Genomic DNA, 22,947 nt, shown 5'->3' with positions numbered 1-22,947 from the left:
AAAACAACAGAAATTTATCCTTTCACAGTTCTGGAGGCCAGAAGTTCAAAATTAGTTTCACCAGGGCCTAAATCAAGGTGTCGCCAGGGCTGTGCTCCCTCCAGAGGCTTGAGAGGAAAAACTGTTCCTTGCCTCTTTCAGCTTCTGTGGCTGCCAGCTTTCCTTTGCTTTTGGCCACATTGCCAGCATCTTCAAATCTCTCTTTGCTGTAACTTCGTATTGTTTTCTCTTCAGAATTCCCTCTGCCTCTCTCTTATAAGGATACATATGATTCCATTTAGGGCCCATCAGAAAAATAAGGATAAGCTCTTCCTCTTAAGAGCCTTAACTTAATTGCATCTTCGGCCACATAAGACAATACATTTGTCCCTTGGTATCTGTGGGGGATTAATTCCATCCCCACCAACCCTGCAGACACCAAAATCTGAGGATGCTCAAGACCTTTATCTAAAATGGTGTCATATTTGCATATAACTTATGTACATCCTTTAGATCATCTTGAGGTTACTTAGAATAGCTAATACAATATAAATGCTATGTACCTAGTTGTAAAAAAAATGTAAACACTATGTAAATAGCTGCCAGTGAGCAATAAACTCGTGTTGCTTTTTGGAAATTTCAGGATTTTAAAAAAATGTATTTGCAATTGGAGTTGGTTGAATCTGTGAATTCAGAACCCATGGATACGGAGCCCATGCGTACAGAGGGTACAGAGGGCCACTGTATTCACAGGTTCTGGGATGTGAGTGTATTGTCAGGGGCCATTTTTCAGCCGACCGCAAATTGCATTGCTCTAATAGTATAGCTATAATGACACCTACGCAATATTTCACTGTGTAAATTTACCAGTTTATTCCTGTTGATGGGCATTTGGGTTGTATCTTGCTTTCTGCTATTGCAAGTAGTGCTCATGTAAGATTATTGTTCATGTCTCCTGTTGTAACTGTGCATGAGTTTTTCTAGCATATATGCCTGGGAATTAATTCCTCATTATGGAGCATGTGACTGTTCAAATTTTGGAGGTGCTGTCAAACTGTTTTCCAGAATGATTTCACTAATATACTTTACAACAGCAATGTAGACGCAATCTTGAAAATCCACATCCTTCCTGACACTTGACATTGCCAGATTTTTTAAGTTATGCAGATTTAATGGCTGTAACATGAGTATTTCATTATGGTCTTGATTTGCCTTTCACTCATTATTAACAATATTGACTACCATATATTTATTGTTTATATGCATTTTATCTTCAGTTAAATGTTTGTCTTTTATTTACACAGTTTCTGTATTGATTTTCTTATTTTTTTTAGGAGTTTTAAAAAATATATTTTTGATAATAATCTTTTGTTGTTGCAAATGTGTAAATGTCTTCTCCTGCATTAAAGTCCTATCCCCACTCCCTTCCCTAAGGTGTTTGGATGAACAAAGTTTCCTAATTAGATACAGCAAAGTTTATTTTTCTTTGTTTTGGAGTTTTGTAAGTTAAGAAAACTTTCCTTACTGCAAAGTCTTAAAATATGTGTCTATATTTTCTTCTAGGATTTTTTTTTTTTTTTACATTTTCAATCCTTATTCCATGTAGAATTTGTATTTTTATTAAGGTATGTGGTAGGGATAAAATTTGATCTTTTTCCATAATGGAAAACATTTCTTAAGCTGCATATATTAGAGTTTCTCCTTTCCCCACTTCTCCATATACCAAAATTTTCCACACAGGACTAGTTCTGTTTCTGGGCTGCTATACTCTCTCTACTCCATTGGTCAATTTGTCTATTACTATGCCAACCATTATCTTAATTATCAAAGTTTCACCATAAGTCCTGATTGTTAAAATTCCCTTAAATAATTTTTTAGGTTAAAATTTTTTTTCATAGTATGATTTGTGGATGAAGTATATTTTGCATGTGGTATTATCCATTTTAAATATTTTCCTTTTAAAATACGTATTTTTGAAAACAGTAAAGTTAATCTGAAACCAGACATGTATTAAGTATTCTAATATAGAAATTAAAATGTCTTTTTAGTATTGGTCCCTTTGGAATTTTATTTCTAGAGTCAGTGTATTTTAAATTAAAGAACCACAATTTCAAATTCTAGGTTAGTATCCACTCAGGATACTGGTTGTTCCTGTTTCCCCAACTATAAAATGGGTCTGATGTGGCTTATACCTCAAAGTGAATTTTTGGTAATAAAAACGACAGATTTAATATTTTCTAATTAAGTGGTAATTCACTTATTTAGTATTTTCTTATGCTTGAGATTTTAATCTAGACAATTAAGTTTCAGCACATTAGAAACATTTACTTTTCCTTAGGGAATTTCAAACGTAGTTTCTGATGCGTTGGTTTGCCTGGAGAAGATTCTCATAGTGAGAGGGAAATTACTGATGTCTGTGCTTTTGTGGCTCTAGTATCACCTGAGGGGAGGCTCACCAGCTTGAGGATGGGCAATAGGGTGTAGCTGCAAGTTCTCAGTGTAAACGTGTCCTTTAGCCAAGCTGTCTCGGTATACTTGGACAGCTTAAAAAATACACAGATCTCTTTGGACTTAATAGCACCAGCTCTGAGTTAAAACTAATGGCTGGGAACTTAGAACACCACTGAGTCCATTTGTTTGAATGAGGGTTTTTGAAGGGTCACGTGATAAATGGAATTCTGATATGAAATATCACACCATAAGTTTATCCTTTGGATTCTCCCAGTTCTTCAGTATAAAGTTGAGATAGATATCGTGAACAACCAGCTGAATCCCCATATCAGCCCCTTGACTAACACAGTAACACCATTTCGTAGGAACAGCCTACTCCGAGAGTTTCCCAGTAGATACTCCCAGAGCTCCCATCCCCACCAAAGTAGTAGTACCATTGCCATTCCCTTTGACAAAATAAATTCTACTCTCTCTGTCTGTTTTACTCAGTCCGAGTTCAGAGTCTCAGGTGGAAGAATCTATTTGGAGAAGCCTAGGTTCTGTGCCAATACCCTAGATGCTAGGAGTGAAAGGCAAATAGAGGAGTGGGTTTTTGCTCTTTTTAGGTTCTATAGTGGGAGAGAGTTCAACAAAAATGTATATGATGAGGAATTCTCCAGATATACAAAAGTAGTTCAGATTCTAGGCAGCCAAAGAAACACAAGTGTAATTTGCTTAAGATCACAGAGCTAAATGAAAGAGCTGAATTCATGGTCCAACTCCAGATCTTTCTACTCTACAGTAAGCACCGTCACTCTTACTAACTAAAAGGCCTATGGTAGATATTTATATGATTATGTAAATAATGATAATACGTTGAATTTATATTATTTCTCAACAAACGAGCAAATAGTGAACTACTTTAACATGTTTGTCCTTTAAAAACTTAGTAGTTTGAACAAGTTTATCATCTTATTTAGCAGACGACAAAACTGAAATAAAGAGAAATTAAATGACTTCGCCATGATCAAATAGTCAGTAGTAGATTTACCATTATTTGTTTTTCCTAACTCTGTTTCTTTTTTTTTTTTTTAATTTATTTTTGACTGTGTTGGGTCTCCATTCCTATGCCTAGGCTTTCTCTAGTTGCAGTGAGCCAGGGCTACTCTTCATTGCGGTGCACAGGGTTCTCACTGTGGTGGCTTCTCTTGTTGCAGAGCATGGGCTCTAGGCATGCAGGCTTCAGTAGCTGCAGTGCGCGGGCTTCAGTAGTTATGGCTCCTGGGCTCTAGAGCGCAGGCTCAGTCATTGTGGCGCATGGGCTTAGCTGTTCCATGACATGTGGGATCTCCCCGAACCAGGGATCAAACCCGTGTCCCCTGCATTGGCAGGCAGATTCTTAACCACTGCACCACCAGGGAAGTCCCCCTAACTCTGTTTCAACCCACTGCTGTCCATTGCCTGCCCTCTGAAAAGAAAAAGATATGGCAACAGACTTAACACATTGAAAGCGAATGGCATGTTTTCCTCCCTGAAAACATGTATGATACTGGTGTTAGTAACAGGAAAACAAACTGGGGAGATGCAGAAAATAATGAATTTGGTCAGACTGGACTGAGACAATAAGCCTGAGTTAAATTATCATAGCTTTAAATAATGCAAAGTCCAACTTACATCGAAAGGTACTCTAAAAACTTCTTGGCATATTTCCACTTTAATAATCCAACACCATCTGTGAAAACAAAACAAGTATCATAAGCCTCCACTAAACGGATTACGTGTTTCTTAGCAGACGCCTGTTCGGAGCACTTAGGTATTAGGTGATTCAGGCATCTCACACGCATCCATATCTATTGATTGAGCCTAGTTATTGAATTTAAATGTCAGAGAATACAGTGACAGTTTTAGAGGGAAACTATACTAAGAAAAATTATATATTTGATTTTAAGCTCCTTGAATTTGAGATTATCAAAGGCAGAGCTCTAATTCATCTGTACCGGCCATTCACTTAGAAATGGCTTCACAAGTGAATTTTGTTAGAGATTGTGTTAGAGCACTCATTTCTCCCCTGTGCTTTTTTCTTTTTTAAAAAAGTATTCAGTTATTATTTTTAATAACTTTATTTTTTTGGAGCAGTCTTAGATCCACAGCAAAACGGAAAGGAAGGTACGGAGATTTCCTATGTGACCCCTTGCCCCCACGCATGCTAAGCCTCCCCTGTTGTCAGCATCCTCCATCAGAGCGGTGCATTTGTTACCATTGCTGAACCTACATCTACACATCATGATCACCCAAAGTCCATAGTTCACATTAGGGTTCACGCTTCATGTTGTACATTCTGTGTATCTGGACAAATGTATAATGACATGTATCTATCATTATAAGATGGTGCAGGGTATTTTCATTGCCTTAAAAATCCTCTGTGCTCTGCCTGTTCATCCCTCCCCTGTTTCCCCACCCCTGGCAACCACTGACCCTTTTACTGTCTCCATAGTTTTGCCTTTTCCGGAATAACACATACTTGGATTCATACAGCATGTAGTCTTTTCATTGGTTTCTTTAACTTAGTAATATGTATTTAAGTTTATACCTTTTCATTGCTTGATAGCTCATTTATTTTTAGGGCTGAGTGTGTGTATATATATATATATATATATATATATATATATATATATATATAAAATTTTCATTGTCTGAATGTACCACAGTTTATCCATTCACCTACTGAAGGATATCTTGGTTGCTTCCAAGTTTTGGCAATTATGAATGCAGCTGCTATAAACATCCATGTGTGGGTTTTTGTGTGAACATGTTTTTCAACTCCTTTGGGTAAATGCCAAGGAGCACAATCGCTGGATCATATCTTAAGGGCATGTTTAATTTTGTAGGAAACCTCCAAACTGTCTTCCGAAGTGGCTATAGCATTTTGCATTCCTACCAGCAGTGAGTGACCGTTCCTGTTGCTTCAGCTCTTACCAGCATTTGGTGTTGTCAGTGTCTGGATTCTGGGCATTCTAATAGGTACGTAGTGATATCACGTTGTTGCTTTAAGTTGCATTTCCTTGGTGACATATGATGTGCAACATCTTTTCAGGTGCTTATTTGCCATCCATATATCTTCTTTGGTGAAACGTCCGTTAAGGTCTTTGGCCCGTTTTTTAACTGGGTTGTTTGCTTTCTTATTGTTGAGTTTTAAGAGTTCTGTGTTTACTTCGAACAACATTTCTTTCAGACGTGTCTTTTGCAAATGTTTTCCTCCCAGTCTGTGGGTTGTCTTCTCATTCCCTTGACATTGTCTCTCACAGAGCAGAGATTTTTAATTTTAATGAAGCCCAATTTATCAATTATTTCTCCCATGGAGTGTATCTTTGGTGTTGTATCTAAAACATTATTGCTGTATTCAAGGTCATCTAGGTTATCTGCTAGGAGTTTGATAGTTTTGCATTTTACATTTCCTAGTAAAATTTTAAAAAGAATTTATTTTATCCTTTGTAATCCTCAAATAATATGTTGCATATGATACAAGGGTTGCTGGAGGGAAATTTATGCTCATTTCTCCTCTTTTTTCACTGTTTCTTGCTGTGACTCATGTCAGTGGAGGATTTAAAGGTATTCTAACTCATTAAAGAGAAGAAGTTTAGGATGTGTCGAATATGTTGCATGTTTTGAAAGCCAGCATAGTGCTGGAATGTATAAACATGCATAGAATAAACAGTTCACAAAGCACAGTAGTCCTGGTTTGTTCAGCAGTAGCTAGACTCTTAAAAGTGTGTGTTCCACAGCACTGGAACCTAAAATGTAAGAAGGAGGCGAGAACTTGAAAGGAACTGCAAGCTCCTGAATACAAATAAATGGCTGCCCACATTGTGGGAAATGACCCCTTTCAGCATCACACCAGATGCCATATTTCACAAGGAATTTGGGTTCATAATTAGCCATTGTCTTCTCAAGTGGAATTGTCTTCTAAAATGACTGTGTCTGTCTGGCATTTGTGAAAACATAAAGATTTCTGATTCAGGTCTGATCGTGCTAACCTGGTACGCACATTGCAGGCAAGAAATCATGGCACTCAGTCTCTGCTTGAGGTTGAGGGAAATTGGGTGTCTAAAGTAACAGAGGCAAAGGGGAAGGCATTACCGAGTACCTTTGATATATACATCCAAGGTTTTGAAATTCTGGGCAGACCATCAAAATGTAACTCTATATGTAATCCTGAAGAAAGTATAAACAGAATATTTCCTTTTATTACCATTTTTTATGTATTTTTCCCCCAGCTATAAATCCTAAGAACAGTTTCCTGGCTTCAAAGTTTGTAAAATTAAATGTCCTAGATGCTTCAAATGTAAATTATCCTTTAATAGAATCCTAGAAGCTCAATTTAAATGCTCAGACTTCTATTCTGGGTTCTAGTAATATAAAATATAAAGTTTCCAATAAACTTCAAAGATTGATATTTTGTGTACTGGAGGTGTAAGAGCCATTGTCTTTTATGCACAGGTTTTGCTTTTATTAGTTTTATCTCATCTCTAGAACCTTGGAAAGAATGACGGGTTTCACAGAACTGCTGCTTGACTTACAAAGTTTGGCCAATTGAGGAAAACAACCTTACGTAAGATAAATGGTGTGGGGGGGGGCGGGGGCGGGGAGAACCACATGGAAACCAGAGAAATGAGAATAGCTGGTGGAGAAACGTTCTGTATGCTTTGGCAATTACTGCTCTAATTGTTCCACTTCTGAGGTTTACAGCTATAGAGACTTTAGGAGCGTATATATGAGAAAGTATCACTGAAAATGACAGTTTGGGCCACATGTACCTAGATTTCCAGCAAGACCATGCACTCAAAATCAAGCCTTGAGTGTACAAATTAAGCAAAAATTCAAAAAGGAAGTTTTGTCCTTAAAACGTGTTTGGCCAGCTATAGGTGACTTGGACCCAAGACACCATGGGCATCGTGTGAAGGATGACCACAGAGCATGTTTTGTTGTCAAGTTCATGATCGCCTGATTTAGGTAGAAGTAGAGCCCTCACCTTGGTTTTCCACTACACATTTATTATTTTCTGAACCAAATTCTTTAATGGTGCTAAATTCCAATCTGGAAACAATGTACTACACACAGTGGCAGCCCTGGGGATACACTTCAGGATATAGATTACTCCAGCCTACTGCCCTGTATTTCTTTTTTCTTTTCTGTGCCTCAGTATCTTTAATGCTAGACCATTGGTAGTGTCCAAATTGAGGTCTCAGTTGTGAAGCTGGGAGAGTTAACAATAGAAGCCAAAAGAGACATCATCAAGATCTAGAGAAGTATCAAGGGTCAATAAGGGAAGGACAAGATTTTTAGGAGGGCAGACAGTAACAAACTGTCAGCATTTGAGTGATGCTTCCACATTCAGATATGACAGAATAGTACAGAGTATAGAGAGCGATGGGCAAACAACCAAGAAATCAACAGGCATGATGATGCTACTGCTATAGCCCGTTTACTTTATGCTGCTAAATTCACTGGGTACTTCCAGATTTCATCCACCTTGACCACACAGGAACATTTATACAGTTGACTCTACTTTTAGAACCACGAGCTTTCTGGGGGATACTGTGCATACCTTATTTTATTTAACATTCCAGAGAAGACTATGTTGGCTCCTGTTTTTATCCCCACTTTCCATGCCGACGAGACCGAGGCTCAGAGAAGTCAAGCAACTCTTCCTATGTCACACAGCCAGGTTTGTCTGACTCTAGAATGTAGATTTTAACCCGTGCACTTTGCTACCTTTTTTATACTGGATTGAGAAGGCAGTGAAGAGGTGAAAGAGGTGCGATACAAGGATAATGAGATTGATTTTTCTCCATGAAATATAGCTAGGTTCAAAATAATAGTTGATCACGCAGTCTAGAAGCACAGAAGCTGGAGGTCAGATGCAAATGTTGACGATGACAGAAGAAAAGAGGGTGACTGAGATGAGAGGGGAACACTGAAGAACTGAAAGAGGGTTTGTTGGAAGCTTCTCTTGGATGTGATGTTTCCTGCAATGGTGTTCTCAAAATGGGTGTGTAAGAAGAGCCATTGAAATATGGAGAACATGTAAGGATTTTAATCAAATACTAGTTATATAATATTTATTATCAAAAATGATATTATTTTACTTAATATTAAATATACAGATTGATCCTGGCTTCTTCACTTGGGTGTACAAGACACAATCATATATGATGTACATTTCTCAATACATCCTAAAAGAACAGCAGACATTTCTCAACATTGAAGGAGTTGACAACGTATCAGAGTTTACCTGTGCCTGGTGAAATAGATTTAGGGATTATAATATCTGGTCTTAATTATAGTAACCCTTCCCCAAACTAATCTTTCTAAAAGATTCCCACTAAGAACCCATGGATTGAGAAAGAGTAAGAATGCAGAAACAAGCACAGGGGACAATGAGCAGAGCTGTTCTCATTTCTACTTGTAGCTGTAAAGTGCTTGGTCAGCCTCATTATAAAGCAAAATAAGGATTATTAATCACACAACATATTCATACCACATTCCTCTTGCTGAGAGCGTTAAAAGTTTTGTACACTAAGAAATGAAATAATATAAATTTATGCCATTTTATTTTCTCTTTGGGTTTGGAATTCAACTGTGGCCTTGGGGGGAGGTTCTGACAGTTGTGGGATGAAAGGAAGCATCTCACTTCGGGATGGTCCCATGGGCAGCGGCAGGCTTGCAGGCAGATTCCAGGTATCAGCATCCTTGGTCCAGCAGGAAACACAGCATTTCTTATAGGAGGTGGGCTGAGGTGACAGGCAGTGGTCCTGAGCGCCAAGGACGCTGTGAGTCTGTGCTTCAGAGACAGTCCACAGAGGGCTGTATGAGAAATTTGGATTTCTATTTATTGGATGGGGAAAATTCTTTACTTCATTTTCCTCCTTCCAGAGTCTTTGAAAGGTAGAAGGAAGTAGGTATATTTGGTTGAATTGTGTTCTTCCTTTGCTCCAAAGATATGTTCAAATCCTAATCCCCAGTATCTGGGAATGTGACCTCATTTAGAAATAGGGTCTTTGTGAAGTATTCAGATAAAGATGAGGTCATACTGGATTAGGATGGGCCCTAACCAATTGACTGGTGTCCTTAAAAGAAGAGGAAAATTGGGGCTTTTTGGAGGTTTTTTCAGCTTTATTGAGATATAATTGACATATAACATTGTGTAAGTTTAAATTGTACAAAGTATTGATTTGATACACATATATTTCCAAATGATTTCCATCATTGCATTAGCTAACACCTTCATCACTTTACATAATTGCCTTTTTATAGTGAGAACATTTAAGATCTACCATCTTGGCAACTTTCAAGTATATAATACAGAACTCTTATTAACTCGAATCACCATGCGGTGTGTTAGATCCTTAGAACTTATTGATCCCATAACTGAAAGTTTGTACCCTTTGACCACCATCTCCCCACTTCCCATACCCCCAGCTCCTGGTAACCACTACTCTACTCCCTGTTTCCATGAGTTCGGCTTTTTTGGATTTCACATGTAAGTGATATCATACAGTATTTGTCTTTCTCTGTTTGACTTGTCTCAGCGTAATGCCCTCAAGGTCCATCCATGTTGTCTCAAATGGCAAGATTTCAAGAAGACAATTTGGACACAGAGGTAGGCAGGTGAGGGAGAATATCACAGAACACAGAGGCAGATATTGGACGTAAGCGTCTACAAGCCAAGGAACATCAAGGGTTGTCAGTAACTCCCAAAAGCTAGGAGAGAGGTATGGAACAGATCGTTTCTTAGAACTTCCAGCGGTAACCAACCCTCCCGACACTCCTAGATTTTGGATTCTGGCCTCCACAGCTATAAGAGAATAAATTTCTGTTGTTTTAAGTCACTTAGTTTCTGGTAATTTGTTATGGCAGCCCTAGGAAATTAATATAGAAGGGTAGAAAGTAACTATTTTAGTAGGAAATTAATTGACTTGCCCATTACACATCCTTATTAAAGGGCAGAATCAAGGCTAGCTATGTGAACTTGGGCACGTTATTAGGCTTCAATTTCATCTAGAAAAATAATGTATTAGAACCTAGAAGCAATTTAAATTTTTCTTAAACTTCTTAAAGTCAAAAAAGTATGTGCTTAAATGCTCCCCTTTCCCTCTCCCTCCCCTCCTTAGTAATAAACAGTTATTGTACAATACTCTGTTTTGAATAGGCTTTAAAACAACATAATTAGACCTGTCCCTTGTAGAACAGTGGTTCTCAAACCTTAGTGCACAGCAGAATCAGCTGTAGGGGTTGATAAACCCTGAGTGCTGGGTCCCACCCTCCAGAGTTTCTAGTTCAATAGGTCTGGGTAATTGTATTTGTAGCAAGTTCCCAGGTGGTGCTGATGCTGTGGGTTTGCATACCACCCTTGAGAAACACTGCTCTAGGGCACATTTTCTAAGCATCTTCCTGATTTTGATTTTGACCTGGGACACCGTGAAATTCTTGTGTGATAGTACAGGTGTAACCAGCAGCAAGACAGGATTTGTACAGTTGCAGTTACAGATATGTTGGTAAATCAGGTGGGGAGAGATGAGGACGTTATTTTCTGATTGCCTCTATTATTGTAGCAAAATAGGGAGTCGTCAGCTGAGAGAGAGGAAGGCAGGGAGAAGGACTGGATGTCTGAGAAGACAGTTGCAAAACTGTCACCATGGAGAAGGGGAGAATGAGCATATGTGGTTAGTTTTCTGGGCAGTTGTGAAGGCTCATGGTTAGCAGTTTAAAGTGAGATGGGTTAGCAGTCTGGCTGGTTCTTAGTCAACCATATGAATGATGAGGTATGCAGAGATTTAACCTAACTAGAGTTGGGGTTTTGTGAATGCAAGAGAGGATGGTTGTCAAAGAGTTGAGATTATACACAAGGAAGTGACACTCGTGATGGACCACGGGAAGTGAGTGACCAAGTTAATGGATCTCATTCAAGGTAGGGATGAACAATTGTGGGACTTGGGGTATTGGAAATACAGGAGGTAGCAGTTAGATGCTTAGACTGAAATTTTTGTAGGTGATAGAGTAGTATCCATAAATCATTTAGTTGCATATAAGGGCAAACCTAAGACTGGCTAGATGGGTAAATGTGACATTTAATTTTGTCACTTATCAGCAAGTCCCCACGCAGACAATCCAAGCCTGGTGCAGTAACTCATTGCTGCCATCGGCTTACCTCTCTCTCTCTCTCATATAGTGGTAGATGCAGTTTGTTTACATATTTATTTTTCTATTTTTAGAATTTTGGGCTCTATGCTCATGAGAGTGATCGAACTACATTTCCCCCCACTTATTTTTTGTATGTGATATCCTTCTAAGGTTTTCATTTAGTAACATGCTGACCTTATAAAGGAAGTTGAGACTTTTTTTTTTTTTTTAAATCCATTCTTTGGAAGGATTTGTGTAAAATTGGTATAATTTTTTTTCCTTAAGTGACAAGAAGAATTCCCTGGTGAAGCCATTTGAGTCTGGATTTTGCTTTGTGTAAAGGTTTTAAATTAAGTATTCCAAAATTTTAATATAACCCCATTCAAATTTTAAGTGTATTCTTGTGTTAATTTTGGTAAGTTGTGTTTTCCTAAAGCTGTATGTATGTATGTCAGGAAGTTGTTTGTAGTATCTTAGTGTAAGTTGTGGTTCCTGGACTAGCAGCATCAGTATCACCTGGGAATTTGTTAGAAATGCAAATTCTCATCACATCCCAGACTTACTGAATCAGAGGTTTTTATGCTGGGGCCCAGCCACCTGTGTTTGAAGAGGCCCTCAAGGTGATCCAGGTGTGCGCTGAGGCTTGCAAGCCACTGCTTTTAGTTAAGTGTTAGTGACATCCCATAACTTTGGAATGTAGTCTTTCCATTTTTCTAATTTCATGTTATTTATTCTAATGTCTCACTGTGATTTCTTCTTTGTCATAAGTTAGAGTTTTGCTTAATTTTATTTTTTAAATTTTTTTGAATTGTTCCTTTTTTAAAAAAATTAATTTTTTGGAGTGTAGTTGATTTACAATGTTGTGTTAGTTTCTGTTGTACAGCAAAGTGAATCAGTTATACATATGTATAAATCTACATTTTTTTTTAGATTCTATTCCCGTATAGGTGATTACAGAGTATTGAGTAGACTTCCCTGTGCTATACGATAGGTCCTTGCTGGCTATCTATTTTATATATAGCAGTGTGCATATGTCCATCCCAGTCTCCCAGTTTATCCTCCCCTGTCCCCGCTCCTTTCCCCCTTGGTAACCATAAGTTTGATTTCTACATCCGTGGCTCCATTTCTGTTTTGTAAATAGGTTCATTTGTACCATTTTTTAGATTCCATATATAAGCAATATCATATGATATTTGGCTTTCTCTGTCTGACTTACTTCACTCAGTATGACAATCTCCAGGTCCACCCATGTCACTGCAAGTGGCATTATTTCATTCTTTTTTGATGGCTGAGTAATTTTTAAATATTTGTTTAATCTTTTTGTTTTGATTTCTAACTCAATTTCACTGTAATCAAAAAATGTATTTTGTATGATGTTAGTCTTTTGAAATTGTCTTAACTATTGCCCAGTATATGTTCATTTTTGGCAGAGGTTTTATGTAAACTAGAAAAGAATGTGTATTCTGCAATTTGTTGTGTACCATGTTCTATAGGTTAATTATGTCAAGTTTGTGACATGTTCAAATCTTATATATGCTTATTTTGTTTCTTTTTGAGATAGTTATTTTACAGTATTTCATTATGATTGTGAATTTGTCTTCCTGAGTTTTCTTCTATTTCACCTATTTTAAGGCTATATTACTCAATGAATAAAAATGTAGAGTTTTTATCTTCTTAGTTGATTGACAGTTTTATCATTGAAATGACCCTCTTTATCTCTAAGAATGCACTTGTCTTATCTCTGCTTTGTCTGGTTTTAATGTAGTCATAACAGTTTCCTTTTTTTTTTTTTTCCTGAAAGTTGCTGCTTTATTCAATACTGCTTTAAGTGGAAGAGGATTTTAGAACCAATCCATTTTATGGAGGCAAGCATGGAGTGATTTTTTCTTTGGCTGTGCCATGCGGCATGCGGGATCTTAGTTCCCCAACCAGGGATCAAGCCCTGTGTCCCCTGCATTGGGAGACTGGAGTCTTAACCACTGGACCACCAGGGAAGCCCCCCAGTAATGGTTTTCTTTAAGTTAACATTAGCATAGCTTAACTTTCAAATTTTTTTCCTTTAAAATTTTATGTCATTATAATTAAAGTGTGTATCTTGAAAGCAGCATATATTAGGTTTTGGGTTTTGTCAGGTTTGAAAATTTTGTCTTTTAATTGAAGCATTTATTTTCGTGCTCAAAAACTATTTTATGTTTCTTATTAATTTCACCTGCCCTACTTTTCTTTCTCTCCTGCTTCTTATCTATTTTGGATTACTTGTTTTTTTCCTCAGTTTCTTCTTTTCTATAAGCTTATTAGTTTTGCATTTTTTAAAAACTCCACTTTCAGTGGTTAACCTATTGCAGCATGAATTCTTGACTTAATAGAAACTTTCTTATATTGATACTTAAGCAGCTTGAAAAAATTCAAGGACTTCAAATACTATAACTCCATTTCCTCCTTCTAAATTTTTGTAGTATCATAATCATTTATTTAATTCTATAAACATTTTAAATTCTACAAGGCAATATTATTGTTTTATACAGTATTTATTTAAATATGCTATATATATTAACCCTTTATATAATTGCCTATCTGTCTGTCTATCTCTCTTTTTATTAAAGTCTCTGCCTGCCAAAAGAGCTTCTTTTAGTATCTTCCTTAGAGCAGATTTGCTGTGGACAAATTCTATCAATTTTTCTTTTTGTCTGAACATTTTAAAGATATAAAAGATTAGTTTTTAAAGATAGTTTTGTTGGGTATAGATTTCAAATTAGGCAGTCATCTTTCAATGATTTAAAATACATTGTATGTTCTCTTTTGGCTTCTATTATTTATTTAGAGAAGTCAGCTATTCTTATTGTTGCTTCTTTGAAGGTAGCATGTTTGGTTTCTCTAACTGACTTTAAGATCTTTATCTTTGTACTTGGCTTTAAGTAAGCTTACTCTAATGTGTCTCAGTGTGGTTTCCTTTATATTTATCACACTTGAGATTGTTATATTTCTTGATTGGTGGCTTCTGTTTTTCCAGGGGCCTTGACTCCTCAAATCTTTTCTTCTCTGTCTTTTTTTTCCAACTTAGTTTGCTTTTCTAGTTGTTCTCAGATTGATGATTGGACTGATTCAAGCTAAACCACAGTCAGAGATGGAAGGCTGAGGCATCTTCTGATTTCCTCCATCACTCTCAGTATACTGGCTTTGAGCCTTATATCCCTATAGTCTTCACTTCGTGGCTGCCAGTAGGCTGCTGCATCTCCTGGTCCTATCCTGCACCTATCTGTGTTCTAGGCACGAAGAAGGAACACATGAAAGAAGCAGTACCTGTGGACTTGCATTTATATTTCATGTGGTCACCATGTGAGACCTCATTCAATGAAAGCCTGGGGAAAAGCTCTTTGCTTTTGCACTCTCCACTGCAGATGTGTCCTGTAGACGAGGCAGAGTTGGGAAGGCTCTTAGCCAGCCATCAGTATCTGCCACAGCAATGATTGGCAATGACAATACTAGGTTTTAACAGTGAAAGTGTATGACTCAGGTGGGATGGCAGATAAGATCACTGAAAGCAAGAAAGTCACGGAACTGAAAAGCCAGGGTCTAAAATGGACATTTTAAATGGGTGTTGAAGTCAGCAAGTTTCAGATGAAGTAGGGAAAAGAAAACAGTGATTTAGTGCTAATACCTGTAATACTTATGATGATAGGTTACTGGAAAAAGAGAATGAATAAAGGATGACATTACCTGATATGTATGTTTATAAGGAGCTGTGTATGTGTGGGAGTGTGTGTGTGTGTGTGTGTGTGTGTGTGTAGAGGGAAGAAAGAGAGGAAGGAGGAAGTAAGAGAGGAGAAAGAGAGAGGATAGAGAGAAATATAGTGTAGAGCAAGGAAAATACCCACCAGATGTTTCTACTTGAGGACAATACTTCTTTTGCAGCTCTGTCAAGAGAAGCCCTCCTCAGACCCTCAACCATGACATTGAAATAGCATAGATTCACTTTGTTTTTTATTGCTACTTGTCTATGTCTCCCTCATACCCTAAAAGTCACTGCCTTTAAATCCATCAAACTAAACCACATCCTAACTCACCTTGTTGGACACAACTGTAGGACTCCTAATCCCTCTTCCTCATTTCCTGAAGGTCTAAATTTCATACTCAAGGGCACTGTCCACAGCACTGCCCGCCTCATTCTTTGCAGTGATTTCAGTATCTACATAGACAATCCTTCAAATATGTTGGCCTCTCAATTTTTCACTCTCCCTTTTTCAAATGATCTGGTCCTGTACTCTCCCTTAGCCATCTCTTGTACTCCTTCTTGATCATAACTTAAATCTTGTCATCACCAATAACCCAAACTGCGCCATAGTCTCAACTTCAAACATTGCTTTCTGACCGCAACCTCTCATCTTTCTAGTTTACTTCTGTGGTTACTCCAGTTCTAAAAATTATTCTACTCCGGATGAATCTGCCAGCTTTTAACTATGTCTCATTTCCCTCACGTTCTCATTTTCCTCCTTATCCAGCATAAATTCAATTGTCATTCACTATCAAAAATAATGTCCTTATTTTTCTGTCTTTTTGGTGCCTACCAGGCATAATCCTCAGTGTTCCGCTTGGTCAGCACATGTCCAGCTGAATATGGCTGGAAACAACACAAAACCAAGATGACTGCTCTCACTTTAAATTCATGACCACAGATCCTCCTGTGTATATCCTCAGAGCTGTCCACAATCTTAGAACATTTCTCTAAACCATTCATTCCCTGCTGTGCTAGATTTCTATTTCATATCTTTTCTCCACTCAAGCCTCCAACACTTCCTCTCTCATCTGCTTTGAGTTGGTCTTGCTCCTGTTTTATTGAGAAAATAGAAGCCTTTAGAAGAGAACCACTGCACACTCCTAGAATCACATTTAACTAACTATATCGGTGCCCATCACTCCCCTTCTTCTGTAAGTGTGAGAGGATCATCCACAAGCCTATCAAAGACCAATACGTCCACCTGTGCACCTGATCTCAGCCCTCTTGCTGGAGGACTCTCCTGCAGCAAGTTTTCCCTTTTCATTTATAAGCATTACTGTCACTTCTTTCAAACCAACATGAGCAACAGATTTCAACACCTCTTGTCTGATTCTTAAAAATACATTGTATCCCTTGGCCTTGCTGTGAATTTCTCATTTACTATGTTTGTGAAGAAACACTCAGAAGTAGGCAAAATTTATCATATTGTTTTATATTTCTCTCTTTTCAGAAGGAGTTAATGTTAAGCAGGATTTAGACAATGACATTTTCTTTCAATGTTAAAGTATTTATTTAATATTAAATTAAATGTTAGTTTTTAGTGTTTTAATTTAAAAAGTACTATTAATCATACTTATATAAGGATCACAGAGACTTTTAAGGAGCAACGCTCATTTTCTATTAAAACAGTACTCAGAATTCTCATCAAAAACTTTCTGGTTATTAATTCAAAAGGGCTTTTTTATCCTGCTTGAAATCTCATCACTCTGAACTACTCTCGCATCTGGAATGCTTTTGTCCGAGTTTGCTCATCCCTCTTGTTCCTCTTTACTGTGCAGGGCTGAATCTTCAGCCTCTCCATGGCACTTAACTGCTGCTGCTGTTTACTTCTATTCTAAGCAATCTCCTCTCCAGATTTTCCTCGTGTTAAGTTGTTTGCAGTCCTGGCTGCATTCACTACCCCTGTGCTGCTGCAAAGTCCTAAATGGGTATCTCTGGCTCAGAGCAAGAAACCCATGTGTCCACCTGCGTATTGAACATTTGGACTTAGCACCTCAAACTCAACACATACAAAACAGAAGTCATCATAGTCTTCATAGCTTTGTGAATTATGTAACCATCTAACTACTTGCTGAAACCAGAACCCTCAGTGTCAACCTTGATATTACCTTTTTGGTCAACTACCCTGGGCTATCAAATCATTCACTTCTCCCTACTCCCATTGCAACTGCCTCACTTCTTGTCATCACCGTCTTTCACCTGATATAAGGCAGTACGCTCCTACCTGTTCTTCATGCCTCCAGTTAATTGTCCACCTTCTGGACAGAATGCCCCTTCTAAAATTCAAAACTGGTCATGCAGCCTCCCTGCTAATGGTTTCCCACCAGCCTTTGGATAAAATGCAGACTCCTTCATGTGCCTTAACTTCCCTGTCTGACAGCTCCTCTTTAACTTTGTAGTCTCCGTCTGCATCATTCCTCCCAGCTTCACCACTACACCGGCACCTTTCCTTTCGCTGAAATCATACTTTTCAACTTTGTCTCAACTGTGCCTCCTTTGCCTCTGTCTCCCCTGCCTCTCAGTTTCTTTCTCTCTGTTCCTCATAACTCCTTGCCTTCATGATTGCCTTTGGTATTTCCAAAACTCATTGTTTTAATAATGATCCTGCATTGTTAATATAAAATACTGTAATTATCTAGAATTAATATGATTATTTCCAGTCCCTACCCCCAAACTCCACTCCTCGCTCGTTTTACGTATTCCAGATGAGTGAAATGGCCAGCTGATGAAAAGGCTTCTCTTAGTGATCATAAGCCTCTTTGGAAAGCAGATGTTGTTTAGCATTTATTTTCCCTGCTGAAATTATCTAGCAGAGTGCTTCAGACATGGTGGGTACACAATAATTAGTTACTTCTCCCTTTCCCTTCTTTCTGAGGAGAACTACCTTTGGTTTTCACTGTCACTCCTTCTATAGCATAACTTCAAGCTCCTATATTATGCTGTTACTTTCTTCTGCATTCGCCCCAATTACTTATTGTCTCTCTTAAAATGTCACTTCTAAAATGAAAGCCAGAGCTCCAGATGTGGTGTGACCAGTGAGAGTACCGTTACCTCCATATATTTGAATGCTAAAAGGTTACAAATGCAGCCTAAGCTGATCTCATTTTATATTTTTAGCAATCACCTTCTGTTGTTGCCATATAGGAATTGATTTGTCCAGCTATTTGTCACATGAAGTCTGGTTGGGGTAACTTTTCTCCACAGTGATGCTAAGTATTAGCAAGAGTGGACTGGCTGTGTTAAAGCAGATATGTATCTTTATACCTGGAATATGAGATCTTCTTTATGCTATTAATTAGAGAATCTAAGTCATTGGATTTTTTTTCTATGAACATGTCTCGTCCTCTCATTTCTTTTTCATTTTTTTTTTCAGCTCTTTATTGGAATATAATTGCTTTACACTGTTGTGCTGGTTTCTGCTGTACAACAAAGTGAATCAGCTGTATTTATACATATAAGGTCATTGAATTTTAAAAATAACTTAGCATCAGCCTATTTAATTCTCCTATGTATCATTTTACTTTATAGTCTGTATGAAAGGAATTACTTCAAGGTGAAACAAGAAAATAACATAAACTTTGGATTTTATGTTTTTGTTCTTAATATATTCACATCCCAGCCAAAGGCGGAAAAGTGAAGCAGGAGGATTCTACTTGGTGATTTTTTAAGCAACAGCGAGAAGGAGGTGCCCAGGGTGACTGGCGTGTCACTTTCTGAGAGCAGTGTCTTTGTTTGCCAGTGAGTGTGCCTCTGGACAAGAATGTATTTTTAAGCATTCCTCTAAGCAATATCTTCAGACTCATTTCCAACATAATTTTTCTGCTTTGGTTACTATTTGCTTAAAATGACTCTTCGCTTTTGGCTACAATCTACTTTCCAGCGTCCCCTTGATTTCTTCAATAACTTAAAAAGGGATTAACATGATTTAAGTTTTGTTCTTCATGACCGTAATTATAGGGCTAGTTTATCCCCTCTTTCTTGTAGATGGAATCATACACATCGCTGATGTTTTGGCCTACTCAGATAAACTCTGCTGTCTGTGGAGCAGGAACCCTTCTGACAAATTATCTCTGGGAGTAGAACTCTGTTTTATTGAGTCAGTTATCTTGATAAATCATATTATATTTGAGTTTTATAGTTTTTATGGGTAAATATTTTTGCTTGGAATCACATTTTTGCTCAGTGGCAATGATAATCTTTCAAGCAAGACTTCATCTCATCATTAGTATTATATGTAGAGAAGAACACACTTTAGCGATTTTTTAAATGATTTTTCAAAACAGCTTCTTTGATACAGTATTCCATATACTTCATACAATTTCAAATAAAAGTAACAATAGAAAATTGGTTGGAAAGATTTAAAGCAAAAACACAAAAAAAGAGGGATTCATGTGAGAAATAGTGATAAGAATATTTCTTAGCTAGAGTCTAGGGGTGATCTTTAGGTCCCAACTGGTTTTTCAAGCTTACCAGTAACATTTTCTATTATTAAAAATTACTTATTTGACAGTGAGATAAGAAAACTCCAGACGTGGACTCAGGTGCCAAAGGATGTTAGCAGCATAAAATAGAGATGTGAACTGACAAACCAGTATTGCCAAAGAAGGAAGGAAAATTAAATTAGATAACTTTTGCAATGTAAAATAGACAGTTATCTTGGTAATAGGTAATCATTTGCTGTTTTTAACTGTTTTGTTCTTTTTGCTGTTTTTTTTCTCTTCCAATTTTATTGGGATATAATTGACATACAGCACTGTATGAGTTTAAGGGGCACAGCATAATGATTTGACTTATGTACATCATGAAAGGATTATCACAAGTTTACTAAACATCCATCATCTCATGTAGATAAAAAGGGAAAAAGAAAAAATATTTTTTCATCCTGACGAGAACTCTTAGGATTTACTCTCTTAACAACTTTCATGTAGAGCATACAGCAGTGTCAATTATCTTAATATTGTCATATATCACAGCATTAGTACTTATAATTGGAAGTTTGTACCTTTTTAACCACTTTCATCCGACTCCCCCTGCCTCACTCCTTGACTCTGGTAACCACAAATCTGACCTCTCTTTCTATGAGCTTGTTTGTTTGTTTGTTTTAAATTTACTTATTCATTTATTTATTTATTGGCTATGTTGGGTCTTCGTTGCTGTGCATGGGCTTTCTCTAGTTGCAGCGAGCAGGGGCTACTCTTCATTGCGGTATGTGGGCTTCTCATTGCATTGGGACTTCTCTTGTGGAACACAGGCTCTAGGCGCATGGGCTTCAGTAGTTGTGGCACATGGGCTCAATAGTTGTGACACAGGGGCTTAGTTATTCTGCGGCATGTGGGATCTTCCCAGACCAGGGATCGAACCCATGTCCCCAGCTTTGGCTGGTGGATTCTTAACCACTGTGCCACCAGAGAAGCCCTGTTTGTTTTTTGAAGTATAATTGACCTCCAGCACTATTTTAGTTCCTGATGCACAAAATAGGGACTCAATATTTCTAGGCATTACAAAATTATCACCATAATAAATCTAGTAACCATCTGTCACCATACAAAGATGTTGAGTAATTATTGACTATATTCTCCACACTGTACTTTTCATACCCTTAACTCATTTATTTTGCAACTGGAAGTTTGTACCTCTCTGTATCTCTGATTCTGTTTCTGTTTGGTTATTTTTGTTCACTTGTTTGCAGATTCCACATATGAGTGAAATCATATGATATTTGTCTTTCTCTGTTTGTTGCTCTTTTTAAAACAGTCTTGATTGTGGTTCCTTAATGTCTACCTCTGGTGCAAGTATATGTTATAGAGATCTGTATCACCCTCTCCCTCCTCAGACCAGGGGGGTGACTCTTGAAAAGAAGATAAACATTTCAAAGGATCAAGTAATTTATCAGGCAGTACTGAAAGTGGGTCCTGTGATTTTTTTTTCTTTAACTTTGGAATTCCACCAACACTTTGTCTGTAGGCAAACATCTGTATTTTTCAACTGTTGGTTTTTCAGCACCTATTGCAGACCATACAACTTTAAGCCTTGAAAGAGACTTATTTTATAACTGAGGAGAAAGAACCAGAGAGATGAATGACTTGCCTGAGATCACACAGCAATTATTTGCAGATGGGTTTATAACCCGGGCGTCTGAATTTCCTGCCTGACGCTCTCACCATGTTTCCTGGGTAGGCGCCACACGTTATTGGGTTTTGTTTTGTATTATCCAGATTGTATTCAGCATAATTCTGGAACTTAGCAGAGACTCAATAAATGCTTATTGGATGTATAAATGAAAAATGGCCCTGAGGTATCATATACCAATATTCCATCTTGTTGTCGTAGCTTTCATTAAACAATTCCTGTGATTATTCCTGGAATCTATTGCATACCACAGATCCAATGTGTTACAGCAAATAGCTTTTCTTTTTTGCATCTCACCCAGCCAAATTGATATTGAACTTTCTTGTGCTTGTTCAACCATTCTGGTGCAGAATTTAAAAAAACTGTGTGGCATAGTTTGCAGTTACAGGCTTCAGCTCAGGAAAGAGAAAGGAGAGAATAGGAATCTGCGGAGTTCAAGGATGCGTAGTTCTGGGAGCTCAGAAATAAATCACAGCTCCTGTTCTCAGGAGTTCTGCAAAGATGCCAAAGATGTGGCAGATTGCCTCTGAACACAGGGAGGAAAGCATAATCATGACCTGTTGATCACTTACTCATGAAAATTATTTCCTTACTGATAGAGTTTGGAAGACCAAATTTAGCTGCATGATCAGCACGTGAGATTAACCCAAGTGTGGGATGTTAGGTCACAATGGAGTAAGGGTTAAAAAAAAAAAACAACAGAATAAAAGCAATACCCTGGAAAGCTTATGAATATGAAAGAATACGAATTCTGAAACGAGAAGGTCTAAACATGAAAGACATCTTTGCTCACCAGCTTGGAGAATTCACCCTGCCGAGCCTCATAAGCTCCTGGGTAACCTGAGGGGACGACACCTGCCCTGGGGGGTTACTGTGAAGCACCAGCAGGATATTGGGGAAACACCAGCCTGTATAGGCATTCCCTGTGTCCATGATGGTGTGTCTCAGAAATACGTTTTGTTTTAGATGTGTGTGTGTGTGTGTGTGTGTGTGTTCATTGCTACACTGAACAATTTGAACCTAGGTTGCTGATAAATGATATTTTAGAGGGTCTACAAAAATACCAGGGAATTTTACCTTCTATATGCTAACATGAAGCTTTTATAGTGATCCTACTCATCTTTAGTGGAAATTATTGAGGAAAAGCAACCATCAGGGTGTAAGAAATAAATTCCTTGGAAATGATGAAGTAAAGAAGGTAGCTTGAAAAACTCATGCCCAGAGGCAGGTCATCACTTGGAGAGAAAACAACAACAACAACAACAACAACAAAAAACAAAAAACACCACAGTTGCCATGGAGCATGCTGAACAGAGTATTGTAGTGAAGTCAGTCAGACAGGAAAGACACGTGTCATAGGATACCGCTTATGTGTGGAATCTAAAAAGAAAAAGATACAAATGAACTTATTTACAAAACAGAAATAGACCCACAGACATAGAAAACAAACTATG

This window comes from Hippopotamus amphibius, chromosome 12 (assembly GCF_030028045.1).
Source record: "Hippopotamus amphibius kiboko isolate mHipAmp2 chromosome 12, mHipAmp2.hap2, whole genome shotgun sequence".
Taxonomy (NCBI): Eukaryota; Metazoa; Chordata; class Mammalia; order Artiodactyla; family Hippopotamidae; genus Hippopotamus; species Hippopotamus amphibius.
Note: the sequence above shows the minus strand (reverse complement) of the source record.